Raw genomic sequence first — 16244 nt, 5'->3', positions numbered from 1 at the left:
ACAACCCCACAGTCTACAGAGGGTGAGACGTTTCCAAACTACTCTCAAAGCAGCTTTGATGTCCCACTGTAATGACTCCAATTGGTTTCCACAACTTCCCTTGGTCCTCCTCGGACAGAGGACCACTCCCAGGGCACAATGGATGTCTCAGTATTAAAAATGCTTCATGGCAACCTGGTGGTCGTCCTTTGCAATTCTTTCCATCATGCCACCACCTCCGAAGATCTCCAGCACCTATGTCATGTGGTGGGTAAATTTACCCCTGCCGTCAGACTTACAAGCCCCCATCAAAGCACCACATACCGAAAGACTCACTGCAATATACATCTTTGTTTGCACAGATGCTTACAACCTATAGCTCATGCCCCCATATATGGACCCATTCCTTGTCATCTATCCTGTTCCAAAAACTTTGCTCTTCAACGATTATGGTAAAGAGGATTGAATCTCCATTGGCCACCTTACACCTGCATATCTCCGGCAATTCAACCCGCCTACAGAATGACTCTCTAAGGCAGGTCGCGCTCTTTCAAATGCATGCCTGCTTCATGGGGGAGCTATGTAATGCATGTGTAGCAAGCAACACTTACAGATGAAGAGGGGTGCCCTATCAATGTTTTCTTTTTAAGAGGTCATCAATGTAACAAACTAATTTAAACTATTATTATTCTATTGTCATGTTCTATTTTTATGACAATGTCAATGTTATCAACAAAAATCATTGATTGTAAACGCACAATTGCCACCCTTACGTGACCCCTTGTGTGGCTATAAATATCCGTGTTGTCTGTAAATAAAGTTAGATGTTTGGGAGCTGCCGTTTGTATTAGCTCTTCCTCCAATCCCTCCACAAAACCTTTTCTTTTTTCAGGCATGAGCGATACATAGTCTTCTAATTCAAAATCGACAGACATTTTTCATCTAGTCTTGAGAAACCTTTTTTTAGCTTATAGGGAAGATGGGTGAAAGGAGAATGAGGGCAGTTTGCTAGCTATCCATAAGAGGGAATAGTTTGGAAAGTTAAGTATTAGTAAGACTAATATAAAGTGTGGTTTGGCCACAATTTTATTCATATTAAGGTAATTTTTTTTTGCTATGATCTCAAAAGTTAGCATAGTACAATCATGATTTGGCAATATGAACATCGTGAATTGTATAAACTAATTTTTCTTCTAATATCCTTCGTAGTTTAATTCTATTAAGATGACGTTCAAATTTCTTATTCTAATCTGAATAATAACTCTTATAATTATGATTTTATAATATGTTGACAGTAAATTCTACTAATTACGTTTCCCACATGTAAAATGATTGAGGTTCGTAACGACGAACATTTACGTTGTTTGGGTATTTTCTTTCTCCTTCTGCTTCCCTTTTCACCATTAATTCTCCGTTGCATTGAATACTTTACTCCATATTTTGGTTGGCTGTCTATATATCGGCTAATTAATTAATTTCCTTTGCATTCGAGTTACATCTATCGAACAATTGACTTATTACTCTTTTATTTTTGGTCTTCTGGCATTCTTTGCTACTAGCTTAGTATTTTTTATGCACAAGTTAATTCTAATGGATTTTTCAAAATGGGGGAGTTGAACAGACCCTAGAGGCTTTGTGGTGAGGTTTTAATTTCCTCGGTTGATTGATACAGAGTTTCTTGCAAATTTCTAATACCCTTTGAGGGATGAATTGTTTAGTTTGAGTCGGAATTAGGCTAATTTCCATGTGTAACGTCGTCATCTGAACATGGGTTATGCTATCTTCACATTGTGTCGAATCCTGCATATCATAAGTTGCTTGAAATTTGCCTGCTTTATTGGCGTCTCGAGAAATGTTGGGTATTAAGATCGTAATTTAAGCAGAATCAAGATTTCAAGGTATTTCTGAAGCTTACAGGGATTATTCTACTTCACCATAAGCAAAATTAACCTTTAAAAAAATACAGAATCATGATAATGCCATTTCTCCTACAGACAAGCCCCTTCAAGTGTTACAATAGGGTAACTATGAAACAAATGTAGCCAGCACAATAATGAAAAGTGCAGTGTTAGTTCTTTTGCTTTCAACTTTTATATCTAAGCCGATTTTCCAAACATAATTCTGCCCTATTACCCTAGTTATAAAATAGCTACCTTAATTAGGAGGAAGAATTTGATGCATTTTACCCGAAAGGCGTTCTCTGAAAACGTACTACATAACCTAGGATTAGTTTGCATACTTTAATCTTTCAAAACATACCATGGATGTATTTTTTTTTCTTTTATAAAAAGTCTATCTAAATATCTGACTTGTTATTTACCTCATCTATTCCTGGTTCAAAAATAATTCTATGAATTTACTTTATAAAAGGGAATGCACATATCTTAAATAATTGGCTTCAGTAGTTTAGGGATCAACCGATAACCAAAATTTTCCTCAAAACTCATTGTTGGATGTGCTGTAAATAAGTCAGAAATAAAGCATATTTTGGGAATATAAAATTAACTATTATCCAAATTTTTGGAGGAGTAAAAAAATGAAAACTATAGCACTGGATGGACGCCATCAGATAAAGATATAACTTAGACAAACCTCAATACCTATCCTTTAAAAATATTATGCAAAACCGCAGCTTCAAAAGAACAAAATCAGAAATAGGAAACTAATATTTATGAACATGTAGATTTGATAACCTCATAAATAACACTAACATTATAAGGACATGGCTGCATGGGAGGGAATTTACGCTCACATACACGGCATATATTGACAAGAAGGTAACACCGGAGTATGGCCCTACGACAAGAAATGAGACATAAATATTTATGAAGTAATTCATCCATATTCCATGTTTGAGCATTCAATGAACTCAATCCATTTATCTTAAACAAATCAACTTGAAATGGCTAGCATAAGTTCGTATTCATGAACTTGGTTATCTAGATATGAGTTTAAAGAGTAAACTTATTTTCACTTCTCTCGATATTATTTCAAAATAGTGCGCGTAAATAAACTTTAAGTAGTTACTAATTCAATAATTGATCAGACTCCCATGGATACAACTGTTACCTTTTCATGTAGATGGGACATTTCAATATATACTATGTGTATATATTATATATAATATATATATTTATATATATAATATCATATATAATGTTTATATATGTATATAATGTATATATAATATGTATGTATATATATGTATATACATACATATATATATATATATATATATATATATATATATATATATATATATATATATATGTATATGTATATATATATACATATATATATATATATATATATATATATATATATACATTATATATACATTATATATAATATAAATATATATACACATTATATATACATTATATACATACATACACATTATATATAATGATATATATAGAGTGACTTTAGCTATGATAAATCGCTCTGCCACTGTCTTGAGGTAGAGTTCTGTGAGGGTACACTCGGCACACTATTTTATCTTATTTCTCTTCCTTTGTTTTTATAGTTTATATATGAAAGATTTATCTTAATATTGTTACTGTACTTATAATATTTTATTTTAATTGTTCATTACTTCTCGTAATTTATTTTCTTATCTCATTGGGCTATTTTACCTAGTTAAGGCTCTTGGGCGTATGGCATCCTGCTTTTCATACTAGAGTTGTAGCTTAGATGAATAATAATAATAATAATAATAATAATAATAATAATAATAATAATAATAATAAAAGGTTTTGTGTATCGCCCTGATCAGCAAATCTGTACTAGTCAGGGCCACCCATAATAGGTTGGTTTGCTGTAAGCAATCAGACTAAAGTCTCCCACCATTACCAATTCGCACTGGCCAGCATGGTGATGAAAATGGCTAATGCCCACATGAATAACGATGTCAGGCCTTTGTCCTCCAGTGGACTAGAAACGGCTGAAATTGTTGTTGTTGTTGTTGTTGTGTGTATATTGTGTGTGTATATATAAGATAAACAATAGATATATGCCAACGCTCATATCAAGACTTGTTTAAACATAAATATAATCCTATTTCCTAATTCTACAATGTTAATTTCATGGTTATTTATATTTTCCAGTCATGATTTATTTTCAATCTTGATTAAATTTCTTTGAATTGCTAACCATTCCCGTCACAAGCAACCATATTCTTACAATTATAAATGATTAATAATAAGTTTGATTGATACCTGAAGCTAATGAAGAGCTTGATTTACCCATGAATGGAATTATTGTTTGAAATCGAAGCTATCATTAAAAAACTCAAGGGATGGAAAGCCCCTGAATACGATGGAATAACTGCTGAGAGGATACTGGCTGACAATGAAGTGACCCCACAAATACTTACAATATCATTTTGTAAAATGTGGCGTGAAGAGGCAACACCTGATGAATGGGAGCTAGGAGAGTTTGTGAAAATGACCAAAATGAGGTTGGGCTGAAGATAAATAGAACAAAGACAGAGATGATGAGAACGGAGTATGCAAATAAAGATGAAATATCAATGGAAGAAGAAAGGATAAATTAAGTAGATTTATTCAAATATTTAGGAACTATGAACTCCCATACAGGGTCTTTAGAATTAGAGTTTAGAAGGCAATTCAGACAATGGCTAGGTTAAGTAAAATTTGGAAATCAAATCACCTGAAATTACATATAAAAATCAGACTATATATCAGTTTAGTGTGATCGGTGTTACTATATGAAAATGAGTTATGGTATGACAATGAAACAACCTCCAATAGATTTAGTAGATTTGAAAACAAAGCCCTCAGAAGGATATTGGGAGTTGAATAGCAGGAGAGGATTAGAAATGAAACTATTAGGGAGATTACTCGAGAGCCATATATGGATGAGATCATGATAAGGGGTAGATGGAGATGGTTTAGGCATACTCTTCGCACTCCCCAAGTGAGAATAGTTCACCAAACGTTCAGCTGGGCTTCACAAGGCGCTAGAAGAGTTGGAAGACCAAGGTCTACATGGCTGAGGACTATAAAGCGTGAAGTAGGAGATTATGAGTGGATAAGAATTGAATTAAAAGCTCAAGATAGAGACGACTGGTGTAGGAGAGGATGATGACTAATAATTCATAACAAATGATGTTTGCATCTCTCTCGAGCAATTTTGAATAATTCCATATCTAATCACAACATCATACTGAGCTTATCACAATGAGTGATGAAATCGATAGTTTATGTCATGATATATCTCAAAATCTTTTTTATGGTTATTATAGCGACTATTTTCCTGAACATGTTATTTTATCTCTTATCTTATCTAGTCTTATAATAAATAATTTAGGTCAGGAATGCATTATCGTGCCGTAGTTATATAAACATGATTAAAACTAAGTGTTCGGTTTTTCCAGTGAATATTGTTTTCAGAAACCAAGACAAGTCGTTTTTTGTTAAGGTAGGTCAGACGAAGATCCTCCACCAACAGTATTGAATATAAGAGCCGCTCACGTGATGTGAAGCTTACACAAGCGAAATATGAAGCCTTATATACTACTGAAGTTCAATGTTAGGTAGAGCGTCCTTGTTTGCTGCCCGAGAGAATACTAGTTGTCTTCCGCAATATGAAATTACATATTTTTAAACAAAACTAAACTACAAGTATCAATGCATTGAGTGTGATTCAAGCGGCACTAAATGAAGAAAAGCATGACATTACAGGTAAAAGTAGCATATTTTTCAACAGTCTGCAATTGATAATAATTACGACTATCCTTAAATGTTAGCTAAGACAAGATAATAAACGAAGGAGAAAATTCGATTTAATGCGAATCTATAAAATAACTGATGTTGCTTACGTAAAGAAAATAAAAAAAAAATGTGAAGTGATGAGAAAGTTACCTAAAACTGGATTATAAACTGAATTTCAGTTGCTACAAGTACGAAAACAAGATATATCTTTCACTTTAGAGTAAAGCTCTTGAAAAGTCCTCCAAGCCGTTTCACTGATGTCGGTTCTTATATCAATCTGACTTTCCTGACTTAATATTACCCGTATTTATGCATATATTATTTACCTGTTTGTATAATTATATAGTAAAAAATGCCAAACGAGCAAATACCTCATACACTTTGAACCTAAGGCTCACATATTTAACTAAAAATCCCGATATTCCATGCACTCATGATATCAATACCCTGCTTTACCAGTATTTCATTCATTCCCAGTCATCCAAACTTTTTTAGTGTTTTTGAATAATACACTCTTTATCCCAAATCTATTGGCATCCATTCTTTCCACGCGATTAAACTACCTTTAACTAATTTTATATTTCCCTTCACATGTGCCAACCATTTCACCGCTTTTGGATATCTTCACATCAATTCACTATCAATTCTCCTTACACCGTATATACTTTGCAAATTTCATCTCAACAGTTTCAACCTTTTCTTCCTTTCATTTGTATTCAACAAAATGTAAACTGTGGGAGGGGTGTAGTACCCATAACTCATAATGGTGTGAAAGAAAACTTATGAAATAAGGTAAAGGAGAAAAACAATGAATAATAGTCCGTATTAAGGATGTATGGTTATAAGCTTTCCAGTCACCAAAAAAAAAAGGAAAAAAGATTCAACAAATACTGCCAATTGAAGATTATATTTTGCCCACATACTAGATTTGGAAAACCGTAGCGTTGTAGGTATTGTGAAGTTTCCTCGAGGAATACTTTTCTTAGGCTTAAAAAAATAGTGGTAAAAGAAAAGTGTCAGTAGAAAAGGAGACTATGTGCCACCATTTGAAAAAAAAAAAAAGAACTTGAGAGGGATAAAATAAGTGTTAGACGAGCTGATAAGTTTAATTCTATCAAAAAGGGGAAAAGATGAGAGCCCACATATTCTTTTTTTTTAATATATAAAAGGAATATAAAGCTGTTGGTTTCAGGGACTGTTTTATCAACGTGAACATGTGATCTCTCCCATGCAATTTGAAGTATTCCGATCATTTAGAACACTGTTAAGTATTAGTTACTGTATAACAAATTTCACCAAAAGAAATTCTAAAAGTAGCATGGTTCAAAAGCCAGAGAAACAGACAGAATTCTAATGAGGGTAATTAACAGGACTAAGGTAAAAAATTCTTCTTTAATATGTGAAAAAAGTTCCGCTCCTATATTATTATTATTATTATCATTATTATTATTATTATTACTAGCTAAGCTACAACCCTACTTAGAAAAACAGGATGCTACAAACCCTAGAGCTCCAGCAGGGAAAATAGTGAGGAAATGAAATAAACTTTAAGAGGCAATGAATTAAGAATATAAAATATCTTAATATTATTAACTATTTAAAATAGAGCTGTCATATATAAACTATGAAGAGAGACTTCTGTCAACCTGTTCAACATAAGAACATCTGAAGTTTTAAGGTTTTAAAGGCCGTTCATGAATAGCAGAGGCAAGGGACAGTGACATTGCCCTACCAAGCAGGACAATATCCTTTAAACTGACCATAAATATTGATCAGCGATCCAGGCCCCTCTCCATCCAAGCTAGGACCAGGGAGAGCCAGGCAAAGGTTGCTGATGACTCAGCAGGTAGACCTATAGGCTCCTCCAAACGCCCCATCCTTAGCTCACAAGGATGGTGAGATTAAGAATAAAACTTCTAGAATACTGTGAAGTGATGAACTTTATGCTGGAGAAGGCAACAAAGATTTATTTATTTTTTTTTTTATCGCTAGCAAAATCATAAAGGAACAATGAATATATTTTTTTCAAAGTAACGAAAACCGGGGAGAAAAAAAAAACCGGAACAGTCATAAATATGTAGTAAGGACTAAATGATGTCCTTATTAATAAGAGAATATAAAATTATTACATTCAAAGCTAGATTCAAGCATGCAAAAAAGAAAGTCTATAGAACGTTTAACGGGCCTTAAGTCAGGTTAGCATGAATGATGATAAGAAAGAACGTCCCCAATGCGTATTTCCCATTAAACTAAAAGTAATCATCCTAAGTAGACCATTCCTTAATACAGTAAAAGGTGATATAATAGTTATCTTAGTAGTACCAGAAACTTTGACAATGAAAGTCACGTTCGCGTCGAGTCACGTGAAAGAATACGCACGTTTGCCAAACGAAGCTGAAGGAAGGCATTACGTGTGTGTGTGTGTGTGTGTGTGAGAGAGAGAGAGAGAGAGAGAGAGAGAGAGAGAGAGAGAGAGAGAGAGAGAGAGAGAGAAGAAACCAATATAAATTGATAAGGTAGGAGACTGAAATTAAATGAATAAAGAGGAGAGATGTAAAGTAGTATTGAACGATGAAAAGAGAGACATAAGGTTAAATGAGAATGGTGGAATGGGAATAAGGTATATATGGTGAGCGAGAACAAAAACTATGTAAAAAATAATTAGTATCATTAGAACATATCAAGACATAGACTTTCATATATGAGTGACTTTTTAGAGATAAATATATACAGGTACATAAATACATGTATAAATGTACATATACAATGTGTGTAAATATATATATATATATATATATATATATATATATATATATTCATGGATCTAATATATGTAATGGGAAAGAGGATACATAAATACCAAATGGTTTCTACAATCAAGAAGCATTGTGCAGCTTAAAAAGTCAGCCCAGACGTCTCGCTACAAAAATCTAGGGCAAATAAACACTACTCGATTTCTTATAGAGGTGTGCGCTTGTCTTACATGTGCAGTATACAGACATATTAAATAAATATGAGAGAGAGAGAGAGAGAGAGAGAGAGAGAGAGAGAGAGGTGTAAAACCCAAACAGAAATAAGTTACGTAGTCAGCTAAATGCAAGGGGAATGGCTGAGCGGATATGGGAGATACTGTAGAGAGGGATTGGGTCACGTGCAGGCCTACTATTGGTTACTTGGCTGACACAACCGGTCTGCCGACTGTTGTATAAAACATTGCATAACGCCAGGTGCCGTGTAGTGGCGACCTGTCAACTTTTCTCTCTTCCTTTCCTTTACGCTACAGGATAAGGTTTCATCGAAAGAAATTCTTCAAAGGAAATAGAATTAAGAAGAATGAATTTTATTATAATAAACAAAACTCCATAGCCGGCCAATAATTTATTCTATTTCAACTACGTCACTAAACGCCGGTGAATTAAGATCATGACATGAATGAAGTTTGGACATAACTAATAACACATCAAATAAATAAAGCACTTAAAAGACAAGGTTTGCACATATTAGTGAAAGGATGATTGAATCTAAAAAAGAAAAAACTCCAGCAGTCATATGGTACACGGGGCCAAATTTAGGGCAGCAAACGACACGCACACCTGGTTCCATTTATCTTCATCACCATGACAAATGCAGGACGTTTTACTTTTAAAGAACCGTTAACCTATATTTGAGCAAGTTTCATTCCTGGAATAATATGCAGCAGCATGTAGATCATTCTAGGTAAGTAGTGTACGCGACCCGTTAAAAATGACGGCTTAATATTTACATAATTATACACACATGCACACAGACCCCTTCTCTCACCAGGATATGACTACGCCCTCTCCCAACAAACCCGAGGGACGGGGAAGGTGACCGAAAAGATATATATATATATATATATATATATATATATATATATATATATATATATATATATATATATATATATATATATATAAAGAAGAATGGTCTTTACTAAATAGAATGATGGGGATAAATTTGAGAAATCAGAGGTAGCTATAAGCATCCAAAGCTTGGAAGTAAAATAATGAAAATAACTGAACTTTGCAATCCGCGTGTTATGTATTCCTGCAAAATAATGTAGAAAATGATGAAGTAAAGGAGTTAATATAAAAGGACTACAACTTTTACAAAGAACTTATAGAACTTTACCTTATAGAAAGTCTGACCCAGTATATAGTACCGTTAAGAAAAAAAAATTACAAAGCATATAACGAAAACGTTAATGTTTAATAACTGTGATGAAAATAACTAGCAATATCTTAAAAATTAATTGACGAGTACGGGATTTTAATTTTAAATTGGCAAGCTCTTAAAAAATAATTCTTCTATATAATATGTATTCACGAATGCACAAGCGTGTGTGTATGTATATAAATATATATATATATATATATATATATATATATATATATATATAATATATATATATATAAATATATTTATATATATATATATATATAATACATATATACAGTATATAATATATATACATATATATACATATACATATATATATATATATATATATATATATATATATATATATATGTGTGTGTGTGTACAAGTACATATATTATATACACGTACACACTCATATATATATATATATACTGTATAGTCATGTCCCACGTAATTACCATTAAATGAGGACTAGAGTGAAACGCAAGGGAACTATAAATATGCTATCAAGGCCATTAAAGAAGGTTAATTCCTAGTAATTATAAAGACCTGAAGAGTTACCTAGGCAGGCGGATCACATTTCACATCAACAAGTTTTACCTAACATCCCGACCCAGCAGCGATTTAAGAGATATCATATCATTCGTATTGCCATTTCGAGTGATTAAGTTGCGTAACGGCGTCTAAATGCCATCTCACTAACTGCGTTTGCACTAATCGATATTTTTCTTTGAAATGTCTGTGAAAGTTAGCTTTTGTACTATATTTGATATTCATTTTTGTGTTATTTTAAAGCTTAGGAGAAAAATAATAAAATTAAATAGATGTAAATTGTATCTACGTTAAGTAAAACTTTTAACTTTGTCAACATTAGTGATTAGAAATATTCTCTAAATTAATGAGTACACAGTTGGATTTTTTATCACCCTACAAAACGAATATTAACTACTTTTCACTTGTTTAATACGAACAAACCAAATCATTACGAATTAATATGTGAGGAAAAATTTTAAACATTTACTGACTCCCCAAAGGGAACTTACTTATCAGTAAACTTCTTTTGTTATTTTATTAGTCGAGTTTTTACTTAAAATCTGAATTGCTTAAACTTAATCCATTACATGAAAAAAGATAAGAGTATTGGAGCTATCAAGCACGCTGGGGTTCCAAAAAATGCAATACCCTTCTTGAAACAAGAGATGAAAATATTCGCAAAATATGATAGATTATTTTTTACCACGCTATGCATTACTAGATTGTCTTTTCAATTATACATATAGTTTCTTGCTATTTATGAAATTTGTTGAGCAAAACACTGATAATTGAATTTTTAGGTAAAACAAGGACGAAGTCAAAGAATTGTTTTTACCTTTTCCTTATTATTTTTCTTCATCCATAACGAATCAAGAAGTAATGAACATGTAATGTACATAATGCAATTAAGATAAGTCCACTGTAATTGTAAAAGTACTTGAATTTGGCCGTACCTATAGTATTTGGCAAACAAAAATATCATATGTCTTGAAGGGAAAGAACTTGGGTAGTTGTAGTCCTTAAACTTACATTAATAACTTTGAAAGTTCTGTTTGAAATTAAGGATTCACATACTAATAAAACTGAAAATATCTTTGTACAAATATAATATATTCAATAATCTATTTTAGAATATGTATACAAAATACTAAACTCTTGTAACTAATCAACGCTGATTTCAATACAGTACATTCATTGATTAATACTACAAACCTATTACACTTAAGTTTATTGTAAGTTTTCTTAGAGGTGATTGCTGTCTTCCATTCTATTGAAAACGATTATTAAATTTCCCTATGTTAGTACATGAAGTGTTTTCCTGCAATTATATAATCTATAGTTATCATCCATTTTATTCATGACGTGTATTTATTATGTCAGGCAATAGACAAAAAAAAACTGACTCGCTAACTTCAATAGATTATGACCCGATATGAAAAAAAAAGGGAGAAAATATACAGTAAACTCATATAATATATGCAAAGTAAACATTAGCCGGATGAAAATAAACACAGGAAGGAGCTTCTCCCTAATTTTCTGATTCTTAAAAATATGCACTCATGCCGGAACTGGGAAACGTCAAAGTTCTTTCAGTATCAGACAAGCAAAGTGCCACAGAATTCCACACGTAAAAGCAGTTCGTGACTATTGACAGCAACAAAGTATTATGTAGAAAAGAAAGCACGTGGATTTGGGATCATGGTCACCAAGGGACAAGATATAGGCGAACTGAACGTGAATTCTCTCTCTCTCTCTCTCTCTCTCTCTCTCTCTCTCTCTCTCTCTCTCTCTCTCTCTCTCTCTCTCTCTCGTTCGTTCCCTGTAACCTTACAAGTGCCCTCGACCTCAGCGTGAATCACCGTGATTACGCATTTCCTTTAGTCTGAAGGGGAAGAAGGCAGAATAACACGAGTTAAGTAATGGTAAGTAATCTCCTGTAAAGAGCTTTGCTATATTCAGCAAGTGAGGCACGAGGACAGGTGCCCTGGTCAACGTGACATTGGAATGACAAACAACATCATGCGTGGCCTACAAACCTTTGAACTGATTGGACGTGAAATTAAACTAGACCTTTTGTAAAGGATGAAGACAGGATAAGGCTATAGTATACAACTAACATTAATGCCTATTTATGGCATGGCGTAAGAGATAACAGAGAATTGTACACGTATTACGACCGTTGGTTCCAGCCTCATAAGGTGTAACGTAAGAGAGCAAGAATGATTTTATATGTGGCGTTCTTTCCCGGATACGAGGCATTACAATTCCGCAATACCTCATTACCGATTATCAATATTCATACAAAATATGGACAACAATCTAGGCTATTCTTCAAAATACCAAGAACAGATTAAAAAATCTTCACTATGGATGGATTAGAAAAAAAAAAAGCCTTTCTTGTGATCTAATTCACAAGTTTAATCAACAACATATGTGTTTTAGCCGAATTTAGATACTTTCCGTATAATAACGTGAATGATAAAGGATTTTCGTGAAAAAAAAAAAATATATATATTGATATTTCGGCGAAGGGTATATCAATGTAAGTTTTAATACCGTTTAATCATATGTTTAAATAGCACTCAGTGGTTTTTAATTACAGAAGACAACGTTCCTTATAATTAAACTATTACCCTATGTTCAACACCCCTGCGAGTGAAAGATACAATTCTGCACACAGCCAAAAAACTAAAATAGAGGCAAAGCATATACTCGTGCAATATAAGAGACGAAACGAAATAGACCCTTGAAGCAGTCTAGCATTTAACATTTATTTCTTCGCTCAAAATAAGCATATACAAAAAAATAAATCACACCCAAGAACAAAATAACAGTAACAAAGAGTAAACGATGTTAAAGCTTGCCAACATTGAAAAATTCGCAGAAAATAAACAGGATATCATTAAGCATATTTTAGCAACTCTGATCATCGAACAGTTTTCCCAGACTAAACCACACTTCAGTTTATAAATAACATGAGATTTTCTTTTTTTTTTTATCTCAGAATTTGTATTCTGTTCACGAATCACTTGTGAACTAAAAAGCACTAGCACTAATAATCTACTGAGAAGATAAAATAATCTTACGTCTTTATAAAGAGCCCTTAGGCAGCAGCAATATAATTACAAACTGCACTTGGTTTAGTCTACCTAGAACTGGTTACTTGATTGTAATAACTTCAAGCATTTTAATTTACATTAATCTGGGGTTACGCGAGAACGCCATTATATCTAATTTATACAAAGTCAAAAGTAACCAACAGAGGTATAAAACCATCTAAACTGTAACAGGTTTTTCATTGAACTTCCCTGAGTCTGGGTCCATATATTCGAAAAAGGGTCAGGTGATCTTTTAGGGGTAAAAGCGATCTGAAAGTAGTTTTGGAATCCGTTATACCTTTACTATCAACATCTGAATGTTTCCAGATAATCTTTTTATTGAAACACCATTTTTTTTAGCTTGTTTAAGACATAGGGTAAAAACGTGTGTTTTCGGTATTTGTCAGTATGAATGTTGCATTATTTGCTAAAATGTCAAATGTTTTTCCAGGAGAGTGGAGTCCAGGTCAAAATCAGGGTCAGGAGTCGGAGTTTAGGCTAATTTTGACCGGAGTCAGTCGATAAAAACATCACTGACTCCGACTCCTTTACATAACTCTTTCTGATGTAAAATCACTAACATTCTTCCTTGCACTGCTCGCTGCAAATGTTATATTTTGTAATGGTTTACATGAATAATCTTCAAATCAGTGAAGTAGGACAAGCATAGCATGTCGAATATGAGCGATTGCAAAAGATGAAAGCATGAATATGCAAACAAAATTTACATCGCTGGAATATGAATTGCAAGTACTTTACGTGAAATTCTTTATTCATTACTTTTCACATAGTTTATCTATTTCCTGTCCTCTCAGGGCTATTTTTCCTTGCTAGACTTGGGCTTATAGTATCCTACTTTTGCAAATAGGGTTGTAGCTTGGCTGCTAATAATAATAATAATAATAATAATAATAATAATAATAATAATAATAATAATAATAATCAGTTCTAAAGTCTACCAGCCAAAAAGTTTATTTTTTTATATACTAACTAACCATTTACTACATCTGCATATTTCGGTTGTCCATAGTTCCATATGCTAGATTCCCGATACTATTCATTTTACTTTCTGCTATTTATAATCTCTGCTGAAATAACTTTATTTCATTATCAAGTCTTCTTTCTGGAGTAATTCATAAAGATAACAAGGTAGTAGGTTGGCCAGGCACCAGCCACCCGTTGCAATACTACCGCTTGTGAGTTATGGGTCCTTTGACTGGCCAGACATTACTACTGTACATTCGATCATTCTCTTCCTTTCGCCTACACATACACAGAATAGTCTGGCCTATTCTTTACATATTCTCCTCTGTCCTCATACGCCTGACAACATAAAGATCCCCAAACAATTCTTTTTCTTTCAAGGGGTTAACTACTGCACTGCAATTGCCCAGTAGCTACTTTCCTCTTGGTAAGGGTAGAAGAGACTCTTTAGCTATGGTAAATACCTCTTCAAGAAGGACACTCTAAAATCAAACCATTGTTCTCTAGTCTTGGGTAGTGCCATAGCCTCTGTACCATAGCCTTCCACTGTCTTGGGTTAGAGTTCTCTTGCTTGAGGGTACATTCGGGCATACTATTCTATCTTATTTCTCTTCCTCTTGTTTTGTTAAAGTTTTCATAGTTTATATAGGAAATGATTATTTCAATGTTGATACTGTTCTTAGAATATTCTATTTTTGCTTGTTTCCTTTCCTCACTGGGCTATTTTCCCTGTTAGAGCCCCTGGGCTTTTAACATCCTGCTTTTCCAACTAGGGTTGTAGCCTATCAAGTAATAATAATAATAATAATAATAATAATAATAATAATAATAAAAATAATAATAATAATAATAATCTATTCTGATTAACGGGGCAAACATAGTTCACTAGCCCTAATACAGATTGGGACCTTATTCCTCTAACAATAATCCTTTACTATTCCGCATAGACAATGAAAATGCCGAAATTAAAGACTCTTTCTCTATTTCAAATTTTACGCATGGCTTTAATTAGCAATATTTTTCGGACAAAAACTATTAGAGACCTCATTTTCAACCAAAACTACTCAAAATCTTGATACCTACTGACAGTGGACTTTTAAGAAACAATTACGTACACCATTGATTTTCAAACTTAAACAAATAGGATTATGCGGATGATATCTTGTTATCATTATTAAATTTCTAAACAATTAGCTACAAATAGAACTTGTTGCTGGGCACAGTCATGACTACAGCATTATTATTATTATTATTATTATTATTAGCCAAGCTACAACCCAAGTTGGAAAAGCAAGATGCTATAAGCCCAAGGGCTCCAACAGGGAAAAATAACCCAGTGAGGAAAGGAAATAAAGAAGTAAATAAACGATCTGAGAAATAATGAACCATTAAAATAAAATATCTTGAAAACAATAACATCAAAAGATATTTCACATATTTAAACTATAAAAAGATTTATGTCAGCCTGTTCAACATAAAACATTTGCTGCAAGTTTGAAGTTTTGAAGTTCAATCGATTCAACTACCCAATTAGGAAGATGATTCCACAACCAGGTTACAGCTGGAATAAAACTTCTGGAATACTGTGTAGTAATGCAATCTCTGGACTGTGTTCTTTTCCTTTAACTTTCTTATCATATATACATGACATGTGGATTGGCCTTGAAAATCCACTTGTTGCTTGCGCAAATATTGCTACAAAGCCAGAGTAAAGCACTCCCTCGTCATCTAT

The 16244-nt window shown here is 33.0% G+C and overlaps 1 protein-coding gene across 9 annotated transcripts in view; it reads right to left on the bottom strand.

Moving 5' to 3' along the window:
- The window catches only part of LOC137616392 (defense protein l(2)34Fc-like), a 1552671-nt gene that overhangs the window by 1009273 nt on the left and 527154 nt on the right, over positions 1 to 16244 (bottom strand). The window lies entirely within an intron of this gene.

Source organism: Palaemon carinicauda, chromosome 22 (assembly GCF_036898095.1).
Source record: "Palaemon carinicauda isolate YSFRI2023 chromosome 22, ASM3689809v2, whole genome shotgun sequence".
NCBI lineage: Eukaryota > Metazoa > Arthropoda > Malacostraca > Decapoda > Palaemonidae > Palaemon > Palaemon carinicauda.
Note: the sequence above shows the minus strand (reverse complement) of the source record. Positions and strands in the feature narration are given on the sequence as shown.